Below are 17,940 nucleotides of genomic sequence, written 5' to 3' on the forward strand. Positions count from 1 at the left end.
CGGTTATGTCTAAAGGATTATATATACAATCAATCCTTTCTATTTCTTAGCTAAGATCACAAATGTCAGTGCACTTATTCCCAACTTACCGAGGATCTGTTGTGGATCTGTCACGGCAAGGATTCTCTCGACCTCGAGGAGTAACCTTGAAAGGCGTCCCTTTCCAGGGGAGATCCTGACGTGTCTCAACAGCCCGCTGTTGTCTCAGGAGAGCTCAAAGGGCTCTGGGACTGCTCGTTATTGATGGAGTAAGATGATTGGCTCATAGTCATATTTACATACCACCAGTATATGCCAGTGGACACTGACCAGTGTTTGGTGGGCACATTAGCGTAGATAACCCTTGGCTATTGTGTTGTTATCTGTCTTCCTGAACTGTGAGACAGATGCAGAAATCACAATCAGCACCAATGGTTATCAATCAATCCATGTAAACAGGAGAAAGTCAGGAAAACATGGGGGCAACAGGGGGAGCATACTGTCACAGATACAGCATGAACTACCTCAACCAATGAAGAATGAGCCTCACAAGGTAACCTGTGAAGTGCAGCACTGAGGTCTTGGTGCTCAACAATCCAGCATGCTACCTCTCTTGTCCTAAGTGATCTCCTTAACAGGTGGGACCAAAGTCATTGACTGTTCTTACGAACATTTGGGGAGGGGGAGCATGGAAGCGGGGGGTAATATCTGTGCGTGTGTCAAGGAATGTAGTTGTTAATGAGGATGTGTAAACCTGACTCTTGGATGTAAAGATGGTTTGAGTATATAGTATAAATCATGTATATAAGTGTTGGTAAGAGGGAGTTTCAGGAATGAGCGAGAGAATGACAAGGTTTGAGTAGGGTATAGAGATTAATTTGTATACAAATGGGACAGAGGATTCCCGGCTGGATCAGGTAATATGGGACCTGAGTGAAATAAGAGCTGCAATAGTGCTAGGTCTGGCTGGTATGGAGTTACCTTTCTTCATGGCAGGCTGCATGGCACCGTGCTTTGTGTTTGTGACAGAGATGGTGTGGGTAACTCACCGCTGTGTTGGCCACGGTTGAGCTGTGGTGGCAAAGCATCAAGGGTTTCTCTCCCCCATACCCTCATCAGCAAGCAGACTGGGGTTTGGCAAGGGCATGTCTTATCCACTGGCCACGAGCATCTGCAGGATATGCTTATATACACAACCTGAACTGGTGGTGCTTTAGTGTGGGAGGGAAGGCTCCAAATTTGAGATCTGGGGATGCCAACACACTTAATGGACTGACTGTGTGAAGTTCTTGTTACGAAGTCTCGTTCAATTTTAGAAGGTTTTAAAATGATTTCCCTTACCAGCTTACTGTGGAATTGGATTATTAGAAATAATACCTGTGTTTTCCTTGGTTGTCTGCTCCAACTGTTTATTTCTATTACTTTCCCTTTGAATTAAGGATAACCTAAATGTGCAGCAACAGAACAGTCGTCGATATTAGAAAAGCCTTACTGTAATCCGCTTACTCTAAGTGGATTTGCAAGCCTGTTGTGACTAGTTGTTCCTCTTTGTACAACATACAATCTGGAAACCCAAGTAAGCGAGTCCCTGTGTTATAAGCACCAGAGAAGTCAGACCTTGCCTAAGGTGGCTTGCAATCTTTGGGACAAGGTAGAGACTGAATAAGGACTGGGCGAGTGGCTGCCTGGTGCCTAGCTGCTGCCTGGGCTGAAACCACCGCAAGATTTGATTGGAACGTGCTAGATGGAATTTATTGCTGTTTAGCTGTTAATTGGCAGGTTCCTGTGCTTGCCATGGGCTTCCTTGCCTTACTGTATGCTGTCTTCTTGCTTTTCGTGGCTTGCTGTGGTACTGTACTGCTTATCACCTCACTGTGCCATGCCTGGGAGTGTTTTGATAACAGCAATGGTGACGTGCCCGGGCTGGCTGGGGCATCGCTCCCCTTTCTGTGCTGCTGGACTGGACAGGCTGTAACTACTGTGTGAACCTGAGTGGAAGGGACTGTGACTGGTGGATGAGTCCACGTGGGAGCAGGACACCCTGAAATGTCTGTGGCCGTGAATAAATCCACACCAGAGCAGGTACTTCTCAACGTGCCTGTGGCCGTGTTTATGTCTGTGTTGCAGCAGGGATTCCTCTGAAGGGATTCTGTCCCAAGGGTAAGTCCACGCTGGAGAAGGTACACCTCAAAATGGCTGTGGCTAAGTCTATGCTGCAGCATGTATGCCTTGAAGCATCAGTGTCTGTGTGTGAGGTCATGCTGGAGCACCTCAAAGGGTGTAGCCGTGGATGAGCCCACCACAGAGCAGGTTTACTTCTGAAGGGACTGTGGCTGTGGGCAAGGCCACGCTGGAGCAAGTACATCTCTGAAGGCACTGTGGCCCACAGGTAAGGCCACTCTACAACAGGGGCACCTTGAAGCAGCTGTGGCTGTGGGTAAGTCTGTGCTGCAGCAGGTATACTCCTGGAGACACTGCTTGTAGCTAAGGCTCCACTTGGAGCAGGTCCACTCCTAAGGGACTGTAGCCCTTAGACAAGTCCAAGCTGGAGCAGGGGCCAGGTGCTTACCTACTGAAATCATGCTCTTTGCCAGGAAATACGTGGCCTGGGTCACTTCCTGGCCACATTTTGGACACAGATGTGGGTCAGTGCGTGCACGTTGGTGCCAGGATGATGTCCCTTATTTAAGTTACATCTGAAGAGTTTATATAGATTTTTGTCTGGAAAAAAAAAATGAAAGAAGAGAGAAGTAAGTAAGACTTAGCTAACCTCTGGAACACTTCTGATTTTTTTATAAGTGGTTTTCGTTTGATTTATTTTGAATTATGACTCACCAAGGTTGTGTTAGGAGATGAAGAAACCACCTTCATGGCTGTTCCACTGGATGAGAGGACTAGAAAACAGAGTCGTTAATAAAAGGTTTGTAAAGTAGATCTTTAATGTTTATAATGCAAGCCTGAAGTTACAGAGGTCACTTGACTGAAAGGTGCCTCTTGTTGTTAACACAGTTGTACAAGGAATCCAAAACCTAAATGTGAATGAATATAGTATTTAGGTTTGGTTGTGAAAATAAAGTTGTCCTCAAATGATACATATTACTTCCAGCATTGTTCTACTGACAGAAGGTTTATGTGGATATTTGGATATTTTTCTGTATTCAGTATCTTAAATTTTATGGTGGTAACTATACAGATCACAGCTGAACTTTTTTAGCTGGAAACATGTACATCCCTTAAAAATAACCGCAATGAGGACTTCCAAATAGAATTATAGAATCATAAAATGGTCTGGGTTGGAAGGGAACCCAAGGATCTCAGAGTTCCAATGCTCCTGCCACAGGCAGGGCCACCAACCTCCAGGCATGATCTAGACAAGGTTGCCCAGGGCCCCATCCAACCTGGGCTTGAACACCTCCAGGGATGGGGCATCCACCACCTCTCTGGGCAGCCTGTTCCAGCACCTCACCACTCTGTAAAAAACTTCCCCCTAAGATCTAATCTAAACTTTCCCTCCTTCAGCTTTAATCCATTCCCCCTTGTCCTGCCATTATCTACCCTTTTAAAAGGTTGATTCCCCTCCTGTTTATAAGCTCCCTTCAGGTACTGGAAGGCTGCAGTGAGGTCCCCGGAGCCCAGCTCCCTCAGCCTCTCTTCGTAGGGGAGGTGCTCCAGCCCTCTAATCATCTTTGTGGCCCTCCTCTGAACCCCCTCCAAGAATTCCACATCGTTCTAGTATTGGGGCCCTTCAGATCTGGACACAGGATTCCAGATGGGGCCTCACGAGGGCAGAGCAGAGAGGGACAATCACCTCCCTGTCCCTGCTGGCCACCCCTCTTCTGATGGAGCCCAGGATACCATTGGCCTTCCGAGCTGCAAGAGCACACTGCTGGCTCATGTTAAGTTTCTCATCCACCAGAACCCCCAGGTCCTTCTCAGCAGGGCTACTCTCCAGCAGCCCCTCTCCCAGCCCATACATGTGCCCGTGTTTGCCTGTGTGTCTTACTGTGTACTTCCCGATCACAAGCTCGCCAGTCTCCTTGCAGTGCCGTCCTTTCCTTAGATTCCTAACAAACCCATTAATGAAAATCCCTTTCCAGGTGCAGCGTGTTGGCAGAATACAGGCTTATTCATGTCCTGTGCTGACTCTGGCCGGGACAGTTGCAAAGCTGTCCCCAGGTCTCTGCAGAAAGCGATGTCCCCACAGGGGAGCTGCAGAAAGGAGGTGCCCCTGGTCGGAGCCACCGCAGCCGAAGGGATTAACGCCGGGCAGCATGGCTTTCAGTGTGTGTTAGCAGGCAAAGCTGTCAGCTGCAGTGGCTGAAGGCCGGGATTCGCAGCCTCTGTCAGGTAGAGACCTGCTCCCTGAAGGACCTGCTGCTCCCACCTGAGGGGGCATCGGCCTCTTCAGCCAAATCGTTTCTTCCACAGCTGAGCCTGACAGTGATTGTGAGTCAGAGTCTTTGACCCGTTTAAGGTCTTCTCCAGCAGAGTAATATGGAGGCGTGTTTTACTTTCTCTTGTATTTAAGATGTTCAAAGTCAGCACAGCTCTTTCTCTTTGCCCCTTATGCTGCCAGTGACAGTTTTCCCCCTCCAGTTTGGCAAGTATTGTATAAAGCACCACGTGATTTGGTAATAGGAATATGTGGTTCACTGAAGTCCTCCTTAATCACGAGGCAAAGTCCATTCGAGCTACCAAATGAATATTCATCAGTCATCCTGCGCATAGCCAAGTGGTAATTAATGCTTTCTCTTCTGGTGACCACATGCTCCTGATACAGTAAAGTGAGAGGGGGAAAAAAACCCGGGAAGCAAACAGGAATGACAATGCAATCCTGCTGGTTTGCAGGCTTGCAGAGGAAAGGGGACAGTACCCCTCCTTCTAGAGTTTTAAGCTTGTGTCTTCCTAAAAAATGAGAGGGATTAAAAAAAAAAGATAAATAAATCCTGTCCCTGTGTTTGCAGCAAAGGAAGGTATTCTGTTATGCCCTGGACCTGCCAGTAAGAAATTACAGTGGCAGACCTTTTTCCCCAGGCTTTGCTCTTTGTGCTTTAAATATGGAATTGTCTTCCAGAGTGACCTGCTTGTTGGAGAATATAAACTATAAACAATGCTTTCTTCTTCAGCTGTTCAACAAACAGTCTGTACTGATCATGAATTAGGACTTGTGGATGCAGAATTTTTTATAGAGTTAACTGTGAGGTGCGTTTGTGTAGCTTTTTTTTTTTCCCCTGTCATGTCAGGCTGAAATCAGTGTTCAAACATGGAAATTTCTGTGGAAGCAAAAATTCAGCTGTCTCTAAAATGAGGAATTATGTGAGCTAAGTAGATGTTTTGGTGGAGCTGTGCATGTGTTCATTGTACATGGCTGTATGCAGGTATGTATGCTCACATGAGTGCACAGTAACCGAGTGGGACTGTTGGGGTAGCAGCAACCAACGTTGGTGTGACTAAAGCTGCACAAATGGCAACACCTTCGGGATTCTTGTCTTCCCTCTGGCACTCGTAACATGTGCTGTGACTTTTATTTCCAGCTCCTCCTTGGCATTTTCTGGACACGTATTTCTTTGGTTCTGCCTTTTAATCGCTGTGTCATTGAGTGGTCTTTGGATGTGCAAGGTGCTGAGGCATAAAAAACAATGTTATAAGTATGATAGTCTGGGGTTTTTTTTCTATTCAGCATGTGGAGTTTTCTTTTTTCCCTGGGATATGTACCCTTATAAACCTGGATTTATTCTGATCTATGAAAGAACAGAATAAGTTACTTAGACCTCAGTTGCATGTGAATTTTTGCCTTGTGGAGATGAATTTCTGAATTCAACAGTAGCTTTTTGGTTTAAGCTTTTGATATGTATAAATAAGTACTATGTCTTCTTTGCTATTTTCTTCATGGAGCATGAGGAAGAGATGGTTATTCAATTGCTATAGAAAGCATATATATACTCTTCCTCCAAGAATACAGCTCAGTGAATCAGGAAGTGTCCAGGCCGAAGGCTTCGACAGCGGCAAGTGTGAATCTTTTTCTCTTCCCAACTTCCATTCCCCTTCCTCCTGCCTGTCTCCAATCTTGTTCCATGTGTCACGTAGTGTTCTGTCCTTCCCTGCCCCCTCCCCCAGCCTGTAATCCGCCCAGGAAATGTCCCTAATTTCTGTATTAACCTCTAAATTATTGAGTATTTAATGTCACTTTGTCAGTAACGATACTGTTCTGACATTTCATTACCCCAGGGCTGAACTGATGTCTGGAGGGGTAAGGTGCATTAGCCTCAACAAATAGAAATGATGTTGCTTCACAGATTCCAGGAGTAGTATTTTGACTCTTCTGTGTGCCAAGGACCTAACTTTTGCTTCAGGTTTCTTACTGGGTGCATCCACTTTTGCCACAAGAAGGATTTAAACTGGAAGGGAATGCATTTACCTCTCTTTCTGGGATCGGTGATCCTAACAGAAGTTTCCATCTTCTCAGTCACTGTATGTTTGCTTTTGTGTTGGGGGAACTATTGTGTTCTGCTCTGATGAGGCTTATATGATGCTTATAGAACTGTTAATAGAAACGTGGGGGTGGATAATGCCTGCTCTTTATTAGTTCTTGTCCCTTTGTGGCTTTGAAAGGCTTGTTATCTGGTATCACAAAAAGGAAACGGCTACTGCTATGCTTGGCACTGCAGAAATGCAGAATGCAGCCCTTTCCTGCCTAGCTATTGAAAACTGTTATTAGCTTTGGGAAGAATATAAATCTAGGCACTATTTGAACTCAAGATTACTTTAATATGAGAGAAAAAAAGTGTAAAAAAATTAATATGGTGTAAAACCCATCAGAGTTGTTTATGAACTTACATTTATTCATTTAACACCCCCCCAACAAGCAACAGATCCTACCAGAAGCCCACGCCTAAATACAGAATAAATCTCCATAAAATACATACATGGAAATAAGGCTGGTTTAGTTGTAAAAATGGTTTTGATGACAGTGGAGCTTGTGTCCTTGATTTCATCTGGAAGACGACACTCTAGGACATACCCACCTATACCTTAGCTTATTGTCTGCCTTGAATATCATCCTGAGTGACATAGTTGTATGTGGGCCTAAAAAAGTAGGTGGCCTTGAAATGCTGAACTGGATTCAGAGCTGGAGCGAGCAGAACATGCCTTCTGTTGGGGGGTGAGTGGGGAGTTATCTCTCGGTTTTGTTTTCTCTTGGTTTTCATTTGTCTGTGCACATGAAAGATTCCCAACAGAGTCCTTTAATGATTTCCTAAACTTAAACCACAACTTGTCACTGCTAATGGTTGTATTTTAAGCTGCTGCTGTGTGATTTAACTGTCATACCATTTTTAAAGCCCACTGCCTCCTTTTGAAAAGAGGTGGAATAAGAACCCTCCATAATTGTGTTTAATGACAGTAAGATGTAAGGGAAAAGCAGCTAATGGACACTTAAATCAGACAGGTGTAAGGGAGTATTATGTGAGGGAATTGAAACTGAAGGATGTTGTCTTTGTCTTAGATTCATATAATCCCAGAACGGTTTGGGACTGTTTAGAAGGGATCTCGCAGCCCACATAGTCCCAGTCCCCCCGCCATGGGCAGGGACACCCTCCACCAGACCAGGCTGCCCAAAGCCCCATCCAACCTGGCCTTGAACACTGCCAGGGAAGGGGCAGCCACAGCTGCTGTGGGCAGCCTGTGCCAGGGCCTCACCACCCTCACAGGGAAGGATTTCTTCCTAATACCTGATCTAAATCAGCTCTCCTTCAGTTTAAAACATTACTCCCATCCTATCACTGTGGCTCTTTGTAAAAAATCCTTATGGTTAACTCTGTGGGCAGTGATAATTTGTTATATTAGTTTAAGGGTTCGATCACTTGACTATGATAGTCTGTTGACTCACTGCAATGCTATGAAATTACGTATTTAACCATCTTAGATAAGAGCAGAGAGTTGATTTACCAAAGTTTGCTTGCTTTTCACACAGAATCACACAGAATCTTAGGGGTTGGAAGGGACCTCAAGAGATCATCGGGTCCAACCCCCCTGCCAAAGCAGGCTCCCTATCTCATATTACACAGGTAGGCATCCAGACGAGACTTGAATATCTCCAGAGAAGGAGACTCAACCACCTCCCTGGGCAGCCTATTCCACTGCTCCGTCACCCTCACTGTGAAAAAGTTCTTCCGCATGTTGGTGCGGAACTTCCTATAGTGTCACTTGATTGACATTATTAATTTAAAAAAAAACCAAGAAAGAAAGAACATCTTTTCACTAATTGGTACCCAGACCTATTATAATCTTCGTTTGTTTGGGGGTTTATTTTTATTTTTTATTCAAGATATAGGAAAGTAAAAATGACAGCCCATTTGCCAATGTATTAAATGGATAATGATGAAGTGTAATTTTAGAAAAGCAAACCCAACAAACTAGGTCTTAAACTGAGGGTAAGGCAGGAGGGTAAAAAGGGTGCCTTCTGGTCATCATTGAGTCATAGACCAATGCATCCAAAATGCAGGCCTGCTGTATGATGGGGGCAAAGACAAGTATCTAGTATGGATTACAAGCAGGACTATTAACACCCAGCACGTCTGGTGCACAGCTGTGACATGCCTGTTCCTGGTGTGCTTCTGTCCAAAGTGGTGAAAGAGCAGTTCCAGACCATCCAGAGGATACATCCTTCTTCACAGATTTGATGACCGCCAGGCTTTCCCACTATCTCATTTACAGAGCTGAAAGCTTGAGCTGCCAGGATTTGGTTCTAGGAAAGCTTGGTAGGTCCTCTGGAATGCGTTTTTGGAACCTCTGTTGCAAATAATATTGTGTTATCTAGTTATACATCAGTTGCTGTGAACTGTTGAATCAGGCTTGATTATCTTCTGCACATGCTTTTCCTCACAACTATACTGTTTTTCATTTGTAATGGATGATTTAGGTGAAAATGAACTTTACTTTCTCTCTTGCTATCTGAATATGGTTTGCATGCCACTACGACAAATCCTGGAATTTGCCTGATTTGAAATTTTCTTTCATTATCATGAATACATATACAGGAAGGTAATAGTACAAAGCAGCCTCAAGACATGTTTTTTTCAGGTGTGTATTTCTTCCATGTTGCTTTTTCTTAAAAAAAAAGTTAAATTAGGATGAAGATATCACAATTTTAATAGCTAAAGTCTTTAGTTTAATATCAACACACACAAGAACTTGAAAGCATTTTTTTTTCTTTCTATTGTGAGCTGCTAAGTCCTTAAAGCTGGAAATCCATAGGATACATGTGGACAACAGAGAAAAAGCCTCATCTTGAGATCTATGTTTTTCCTAACCCTGATAGACCCTTGCCTTGCAATCTTGTAATGAAAATGTGTTAACTATTCTATTGAATCTGATGGTTTTACCAGCACTGGGGCATCTGAGGAGACCTTGCATGCCTTAAAACAAATGGACACCTATTCAGATATACTCAGCAAATAGAATTCTGTTACTCTTTACTTTTTTTCTGTCTGTGTGTGTGTATGGTTGAAATAAGGGACCTTTTCCTCTTTTAAGCCCTGTTTGAAGTAATGTGGTGGGTGTGCTAGGGGATAGTTGCTTGCACCCTCAATATTCTCCTATGTTACTCAGCTCAGATGCCTGTTGAAAATGTAGGCCTGGGCCACAGTGCTGGCTTTAAGCCTCCCAAGGCCTTTCTCAAATAAAAAGGCTGTTCACTGACCTATTTTTGAGGAGAAATTGTGAGACAGGTTCAGTCTGGTTTTCTCATGAATATGCATCCACAGGCTCCATTGTGAAGGCTGAGTAACTGGGATTACCATCCACTGAGAGACCTGGTGCTGAATAGACTTCAAAGAACATGTTTCTTGCTCAGCAGAAGAAGTGATTGCTTTGGGATTGCACCTAGATATGAGAGAAAGCGGAAGGAGAAGAGGAAAAAAATAATCTAGCTTTGCCTTCTGAGCTGTGTGTGCTTTGTGGATGGCTGATGTTTGTGTCTGAGCTCTCAAGTGAGTAGCTTTCATGGATGCAGTGTTGTTTTAAGGAACTCTGGAAGCTTCTCTGGAAACTAATGGGTTTGCCACACTGGGAGCATACGCTTTCAGTAAACGTGTCTGGGACACCGAACTGCTACAAGAAGGATTTTGATTGCTTTAATGAGTTGCAGAGGTGATGAACTGGCAGCTCTGATATTCCCCTTACATTAACCACCATGCTTTATACATCTCAAAAGCTGTTGAATGAGCAACTGAACTCAAGCTTTTTGTCCACACTCTGGAAATAAAACCTCTTCTGAGTCTGTCTCTTAAGTGTCCAGAAATTACAGGGTAATCTAAAAGATAAAATGTTTGTTAAGCTGGCCTTAGCTGGTAAAAGCCAATAAAATCTCCTGGTCCTGGATAGGTGACCCATAACTGAAAGCAAAGAAAACCTTTTTTTGTTAAATTTATTTTTAGTAACTTATTTAACCTCAAAATCTTTCAAGGCCACCTATGCATTTGGAAAACAGAGGCCATACAAACTTCTGCTGCTTTTCTCCTTCCCAGCGGTGTGCCAAGCTCCACTTGCTGGTCTAGCACTTAGAGATGTTTCTAAAAGACAGCTTTCTTTTCCTAGGGAAAAGGAAAATCTATACTCTGAAGTAAAGAAAGAAGCTCTCCTGCCTCTTAACACTAGTCTGAAACAGGAGGAAGTTGTGGTAAGCTTTTTTTTTTTCTCTTTAGAATGTCTTTGTTTTGTCCTGATGCCCACATCAGAATTTTCCTACTCAGAGGACAAATACAGTAAGAGGGATTGATATTTTTTTTTTCCATCATTGAAAAAGATATCCTAGCAGCGTGTTGTTCTGCACATTCGTTTTGATGTCCTGAGACAGTTTGCTGGGAGCCAGGCTCTTGCCTGTGCTAGCTGAATAATGTGATGCAAGTGCCCTCTTGAGGAGGAGAAACAATTATGGGGAATTTTGCTAGCTGTTAGGAATTTGTTGGCAGTTGTTCAATTCACCGTAGACTGCAGCAATAATTGTGTGATTGTGGCCTAAGTCCTAACTTTCAGCTCTTCTAGCTAGAGCCCTCTCAGCCTCAATAAGCCTGTGTTGTGGTTTTACATGGCCGGGTTCTGATGGTGGAGGTGGCGCTGCAGGGGTGGCTTCTGCAAGAAGCAGCTAGAGGCTTCCCCTGGGCCTGACAGACCAAACACCAGCTGGGCTCAAGGCCGGACCCATTGCTGACCAAGGCCGAGCCCATCAGCGATGGTCACAGCGCCTCTGGGAATCACATTTAAGAGGAAAAGAACCCCACAAGTGGATATTTTTGCCACTGGAGCAGGGAGTGAGAAGATGTAAGAAACTCTGCAGACACCAAGATTGGTGAAGAAGGGGAATGAAGCGCTCCAGATGCCAGAGAGAGAGATTCCCCTGCAGCCTGTGGAGAAGACCATGGTGAAGCGGGTGTCCCCTTGCAGCCCGTGGAAGATGACGAGGAGCAGAGATCCCACCTGTGGCCCATGGAGAAGTCCCACGATGGAGCAGGTGAAGACATGTGGAAGAATGTGACCTGCCTTGGAGCAAGCTCCTGGCAGGACCTGCAGCCTGTGGAGAGAGATGCACACACCAGAGCAGGTTTGTTGGGGGGTAAGGGGGTGCGGCTTGCGACTCTGTGAGGGACCAGGCTGGAGCAGTCTGGGCCTGAGCGACTGAGAGACATTCTGTGATTTATGACTGCACCCCATAGCAGTGACCCACGCTGGGGCAGCTGGTGAAGAGCTGAAGCCCCGTGAGAAAGGACTCACTGAAGAAGTTCATGGATACCTGTTGTTTGCAACTTGAGTGTACAGATAGCACATGCACATGGGTGTTCTGGTTTGTGGCATCTGTTGTCATCTTGGTGGTTTTTGTGGTTTGTGTGTGTTTGTCATTTGGGGTTTGTTTTGTTGTTTTTTGGGGTTTTTTTTTAAGGGACATATGTGCTTTTGTGTCTCTGTCTTACTTTAAATGCAGAGGGTCATTCACTCATTGCTCCAGGGGAAGGCCTGTGCTCTCCTGACTGCTCTGTTAAGGGCTAGGACAGGCTTGTAGTACCAAGCTAAGTGACACTAGTGCTCACCTGTACTGCGAGAAGAACTTGTGGATAGCTGCTTATGTTTGGGTTTTGGTTTTTGTTTTTTGTTGTTTTATTTTTTTTTTCTTCTCTTATTTTAGTGTACCCTCATGGCAGGGTGCCTTGCTAGGGTTTCAACAGCAGCCCCATTTTGGTGTTCCAAATAGCAGCTCTGGCAATGCTGGTATCAGGTAAGGAGGAGCCTGGCAAGGAAAGCATGCTGTTGAGGGGCTTTTAATCCTCTTTAGGAGTTACTTGGTGTGGGTGAGAAATGCTGCCTGGATTATGGGAAAGAAAGAATATTTATTGCAGAAGGATTCCAGTGGGGCATGCTCTGCATGATATTTTTTAGTCTTTTTTTTTTTTTTCTTCATGCTGAATTTTGCCCGGGGAGTTAGGAGGTGAAATCTGATCCCAAAAGATTAGTATTTTGAGCCAATAAGTATTTTTAGATTATCTTTCCATGGAATAGTTCAGTATCTGCTGGAGCAAAAACCTCTAAGTTGAAAAGAAAAAACCCAACCCAACCAACCCCTCAAAATATCCCTCTCCCCTGATGCTCTCTGTTTTGAAAAAAGGATGCTCTTCTCATCTTCCATTTTTATGAAAACAGCAAAGCTTATAGAGAGTATTCTGTTTGCATAATGACTTTGCTGCAAGATCTGTGATAGGAAACATTTTTTTTTTCTTCCTCTCACATGAGAGGGGAAAAAGTATTGTTTTTGTTGTGGCACCTCTTATCCTGGGTGCTCTCTGCACATCTGGAGCATAAGATAGCCCCTGCACTCGCCATGCATAAACAAATGAAGTGTGTTGATGGAGGGGGAATTGGGCTGCCACAAAGGTCAGTTTGGTTAATGTCTGTGCTCTTCCACCGTGGAACACATTTATGCATCTACCATGAAATACCTGGAAGAAAGAGAGACCCTGAATTTGAATTGCTTCATTAGGCACCAACAGATTGTCACAAATGGAGGCTCACTGGAACGAAAAAGCAAATCAGTGAAACGAGACTGGGTTTGGAAAGGAGATGGAAAGCATGCACCCCTCACAAAGCCCAGAGCCCAAGGCAAAAGTCACATCTGTTCTGCTCCTAGAAATTCAGAAAGTCAACTACTCAGACAGAGGCCACTATCAATGCAGGGCCAAAATAAAGAATACTGTCCTAACTGCTGTTGGAGAGTGGATGTAACAGGTATGCTTTGTATGCCCAGGAGCTTTTTTGCAGAGGCAGTTGGGAGATCCCATGGTTGTCTCTAAAGCAAAACCTCTGCATGATAAAGACCATGTTCACGAACATGTATCCTCTCTTCCTGCAGTGTGAAACTAAAAATGATTGCTGCCACACTGTGACATGCGGAATAAGTTTCATCCTCCTCTGTCTCTTTGTCAACGCGTGCTAAATGCAAGACTGACATGTGAAAAATGCTGGGGAGTTGTTTTAGATTGGCTGTAGATCTTTCTGAGCTAATGGGAATAGTTTCCCACGGGATTTCTACTCTGAGCACCGTTACTAGAGCTGAAAAGAATTGTGTGGAAAAAAGCTGTGTGGGAAAATGTATGTTAGTCTTGGGCTAGATGCATGTCTGCCCCAGTTCACCTAGCATCTGTTCTGGGTTTATAACCATCGCTACATTCACAGGCAGTAAAGTTGTTTTGTTGTTTGTTTCTTTCTCTAAGATGTAGATCTGTGTATTTTCTTAAACTGAGACCTTTGTGCATGCAAACAGTCTAGCCTTATCATCTCTTGATTTCGTTGTAGTGTGTGTAGACCTCAGGGAGGATTGGTGCTTAGAGGGAGTGCGACTCGAGATACGGCAGCCGCCACAGTGAATTATTTTGTCCTTGTTGAGGTGATTTATTTTTTTCCCCTCTTGCTTTGTTACTTAGAAGAAATACTGTGCAGAAAGGCTGGGAGTGCTGAAAGACACAGTGGCAGTGCCCCTGTACAATCATTTCTGTATAGGTCTTAATTGATTGTATGGTATAGTGTCATGTCCTCTGCTTGAGCCAAGTGACTTCAGCTCCAAGCTGCCAGTGGACGGGGATATCTATTTGGCCTGAGGTTCTCATCTGGTGGTTGTGGTGGTGGTGGTGAGCTAATAGAGCTTTACAGGTATGTTCTGATCAGGGACAGGCTGAGAAACCAGCTGATATTCCTTCCAAGCTTTATTAAGATGTAGAGATTATATTCTTCTTTTGCCTTCTTAAAGTTTTCTCCAACATATTTTGACTAAAATAAGATAAAAATTACACCTTAATTCACCTTTTTTTTCGCCACTAAGTTTTAGGTAAGGAGAGATGCAGGTTTTCAGATTTTTATTTGCCTGTTGCTCATTGTTATATCTGGTGTGAACTTTGTCAATACCACAGACACGATGGAGGGCGACCTGGAACAGAACAGAGCTCGGAGGGAGAATTCTGAGCTGGAGATGATGTGGGCTGTGGTCACGATATCCTGGGTAACTGTCTATGCCAAAGGTAAGAACATCTATATCTGGATTTTCTTGAGATGGAGCTTATGATTGATTTTATAAAAATCACAGTCTCACAGGTGGATTTCTGGCATGGCCCTTACATTCAATGACTCTTGCTTTCTCGTTGTAATTACTCCATAGAGGTTAGCAGGACTTACTTCTGGACTTCCTGGCACTGGTTCATTGGCATTATTCACTTTGCCTGTTAACCCCATATATATCCTAGAAGGGAGGGGTTTCTTCTTGCCTATTCTTTCTTGTCTAGAATTGAAATTCTTTCCCATCTAATATCAGTTCTTCCAGCTTTTGCCTTCCTCCAGGCAACAGATTTCTCAGTGTCATGCTCTTTGAAATGAGGAGAAGGTTTCTTTCCAACTTTACTTTCTGGGACCTGCCTCCCATGCAGGGATGTCTTACCTTTCTGCTACAGCTGCCTAGAAAGGCAAAGAAAGATTTCCTGCATTCTTCTCTCCTCTGAAATGTCTTCGGACATATGTCTAGTCTATCCTCTATGCTCTGAGAAAGCTTGAGGCCCTTACTCAGCTCTCAGCAGTATGAGCTCGAGTAGAGGGGGGCACAGGAATCAGAAATGAAGTTGGTGTCAAACTCGCTGTTCTGCAAACAGAAACTAAAACGAAATGCAATGATTTACCCTGACTCTGGGATGTTTTCAAAGCCTGTTTTGCCTGTCATCTTTTCACAGCGCTGTGTCCCTCTCCCCTTCTCCAAGTACTTATGTAAATTTGCCTTTTTTGTGTAAGGTGTTTCTCTCTTAGGACTTGAAATTCGCTACCAGGTGACAAAGTGAAGATGGTTGCATCTGTATCTGCATCTGTACCTGTTGATATGTTTGGGAATCCTTTCTGTGGTTTCTAAAGCTTGTCTGACAAGCGCTTCTGACCTCTGCCATGTTTTTCATCCTGGGGCATGTGTGTAAGGTTTCTGAGTGTCAAAGCAGACATGTCTCCTCTAAATAAATAAGAGAAACAATCATTTCTCTCCTCATCACTTTGCCAGGTATCTGTTTGCGTATCAGCTCTGAAGGGCTGTGATTGCTGCTGCTTTGTGAGCCTTTCTATCACAGGCTGCCTGATTTGGAATTCTTGTTGCAGTGAGCCTGTATGTCACATCTGACAGAACCAGCTGCTTAAAGGGCATCCTCGATGCTGAGAAGCAGTAACAAGCAGCATAGATGTCTCGCTGGCTGAAGGAAGGAAGGGGGAGGAGGAGAGGCCCAGGAAGAGCATCGCATGATGGTATGTTTTGGGCTCCACTGAGCCAATTCAGACTGCAGATATTTTTAGCACTATTCTTCAGCAGGCAGCATGCTGTTCAATCGCACATCGACAGGACACTTCTCCCGCGGGTTAGTGTAGCTATGTTTCCACCTCCTGGCAGCTCTGAGGAATAGCTGCAAAGAGAGAGAATTTTTCGGAATTTTTTTTTTTTTTTTTGCGAGGCACTAGAAGATGAAGTAAGAATTTTAAAGAGGCACGTCTCTTGAGCTCAAAGAGGTTTTTCACTCTTCAAATTTCAGTGTTCTGCGCTATGTATAAGCACAGAAGCTCTTTCCAATTAGTTTGCTTTGTAACTACTGTGAAAACGAGTGCTTGAGTTGAAAGGTCATAAATGCAAGGTACTGGCAGCAGGACTCCTAAGCAAGGAGACGCCAGACAGACATTTTATATTGAGGGAGAGAGCATGAGTGCATATCCATGGTAACAGGGAAGGGACATGAACACACTTAGTAAAAATCCCATCTCTAAAATATCTACACATTCTGCCTATTAAGGACAGCAATTGTTACAGAGGTACATGCTGTTACAGAAGACATGTAGTCAAGACTGTAGGTATTCTGAAATGTAAATGACCTTCAGTAATAAGAAAATATTAATTTTCCCAAATAAAAATCTCTTTCACAAGTCAGGATGACCTCTCCATGTCTTCAGCAACAGTGTGGGCAGAGCTGGGTTTTCTCTCAGAGTCTGGTCAGAAACCTATAGTGCCTCTTCCTTATTCTTTGCCAGGTCAATGACATCTGCCTATTTCACAAGAAATAGGACCCAAAGTCCTTTTGTTAGCCTTCTCAGAACTGCCCTGTGTGACGAGGAAAAAGAAGAGTTGTGAGTAGATAGCGAAGTATGTATTTCTAGAACCTATAAAGAAATGCGGATTGGTAGTCCAAACCTTCCAGACAGAAACGTCTTCTTCAGGTGAAAAATTGATTTACAAGCTAACTGTCCAAGTATGCATTCAGCCAGCATCTCTTATGAGCATAATGAGACTACTGTTCCTTATGCCCTTGTTAGCCACGTTAAACATAGCTTGAAGAAGTTTGGTAGCATGTGCATGTAAGCATGGTTGTGAGTAGACCTGCTGGAAACCAAAGTAGTGAACCTGAAATTTGAATGAGGAGGCTTTCTTTGTAGTTCAGTTGCAAGTAAGCCCACAATTTACATTCTTTTACCGGATACATTGCCTCACTTGGGAAAATCATCCTGTTCAAAGGGGCTTTTTGGAAGCCTGTATAGTTCAAAGGTGCCCCATGCCCCCCAAAGGTGCCCCTTTGGATGCATTTTTAAATTCCTTTATCAGGTGGCTATTTATCATTACAGAAGTCATAAACTAGCTCTGGCAATAAACAATGTAGAAGTAATGTTCAACCCAGACTTCTGGTAATGGAGACTTTGCAAACAGGTCAGATAAGGTTTCCTGCTCTGTAGGAGGACTGTGACGGACCTGGGGAGAGAGGGGGAAAGGAAAACCAGTGAGGCAGTGCTGCTAGTGACATTTTGCTCTCAGATCTCTGTTTTGAAGATAACTGCTTGAATCTGGTCCCCGGGGCTGCTGGCATCCCCTCTTTGGGAGAGGAGAAAAGTGTGTGTGTGTGTGTGTGTGTGTGTGTGTGTGTGTGTTTGTGTGTGTGGGCTGCAGTATGGGACTGGATGGCCACTGTGGGATGAGTTTTCATGGCTGCTTGCTGGTGCTGCCAGTGGCAAGGGAGAGCTGTCTCTGCCTGCACAAGGTGGTCTTTTGGGGAGTTGCAGCCTCTGGAAGCTGCTCTTCTGAGAAGGGTCCACTGTAATAAGAGTTACATGGAAAATGGCATGGAGTCAGTGATGCCACCTCATGGTCTGAGCCTCCCAAGGTACCTTGTCACTTAACTGTGTAAAAAGCTGTAAAGGTGTGTGCATAATGTTGTGTTTCTATATATTGATTTTTTTTGTAAATACACTTATGTGTAGCAACGTGCACACGTACACAGCCACATCACAGGCACTCTGAGCAAATCACAATGTTTTACACACAGCTGAAACAGGTCCTTAGCTGTGCAGCGTGGCACGGGCTGCGCAGGCCTGAGGGCAGGGGGTGGAAGAAGGCTGTGGTCTGTGGCATGCATACATGCA

The sequence above is a fragment of the Gallinula chloropus genome (genome assembly GCF_964237585.1).
Source record: "Gallinula chloropus genome assembly, chromosome: 1".
In the NCBI taxonomy this organism is placed as follows: Eukaryota; Metazoa; Chordata; class Aves; order Gruiformes; family Rallidae; genus Gallinula; species Gallinula chloropus.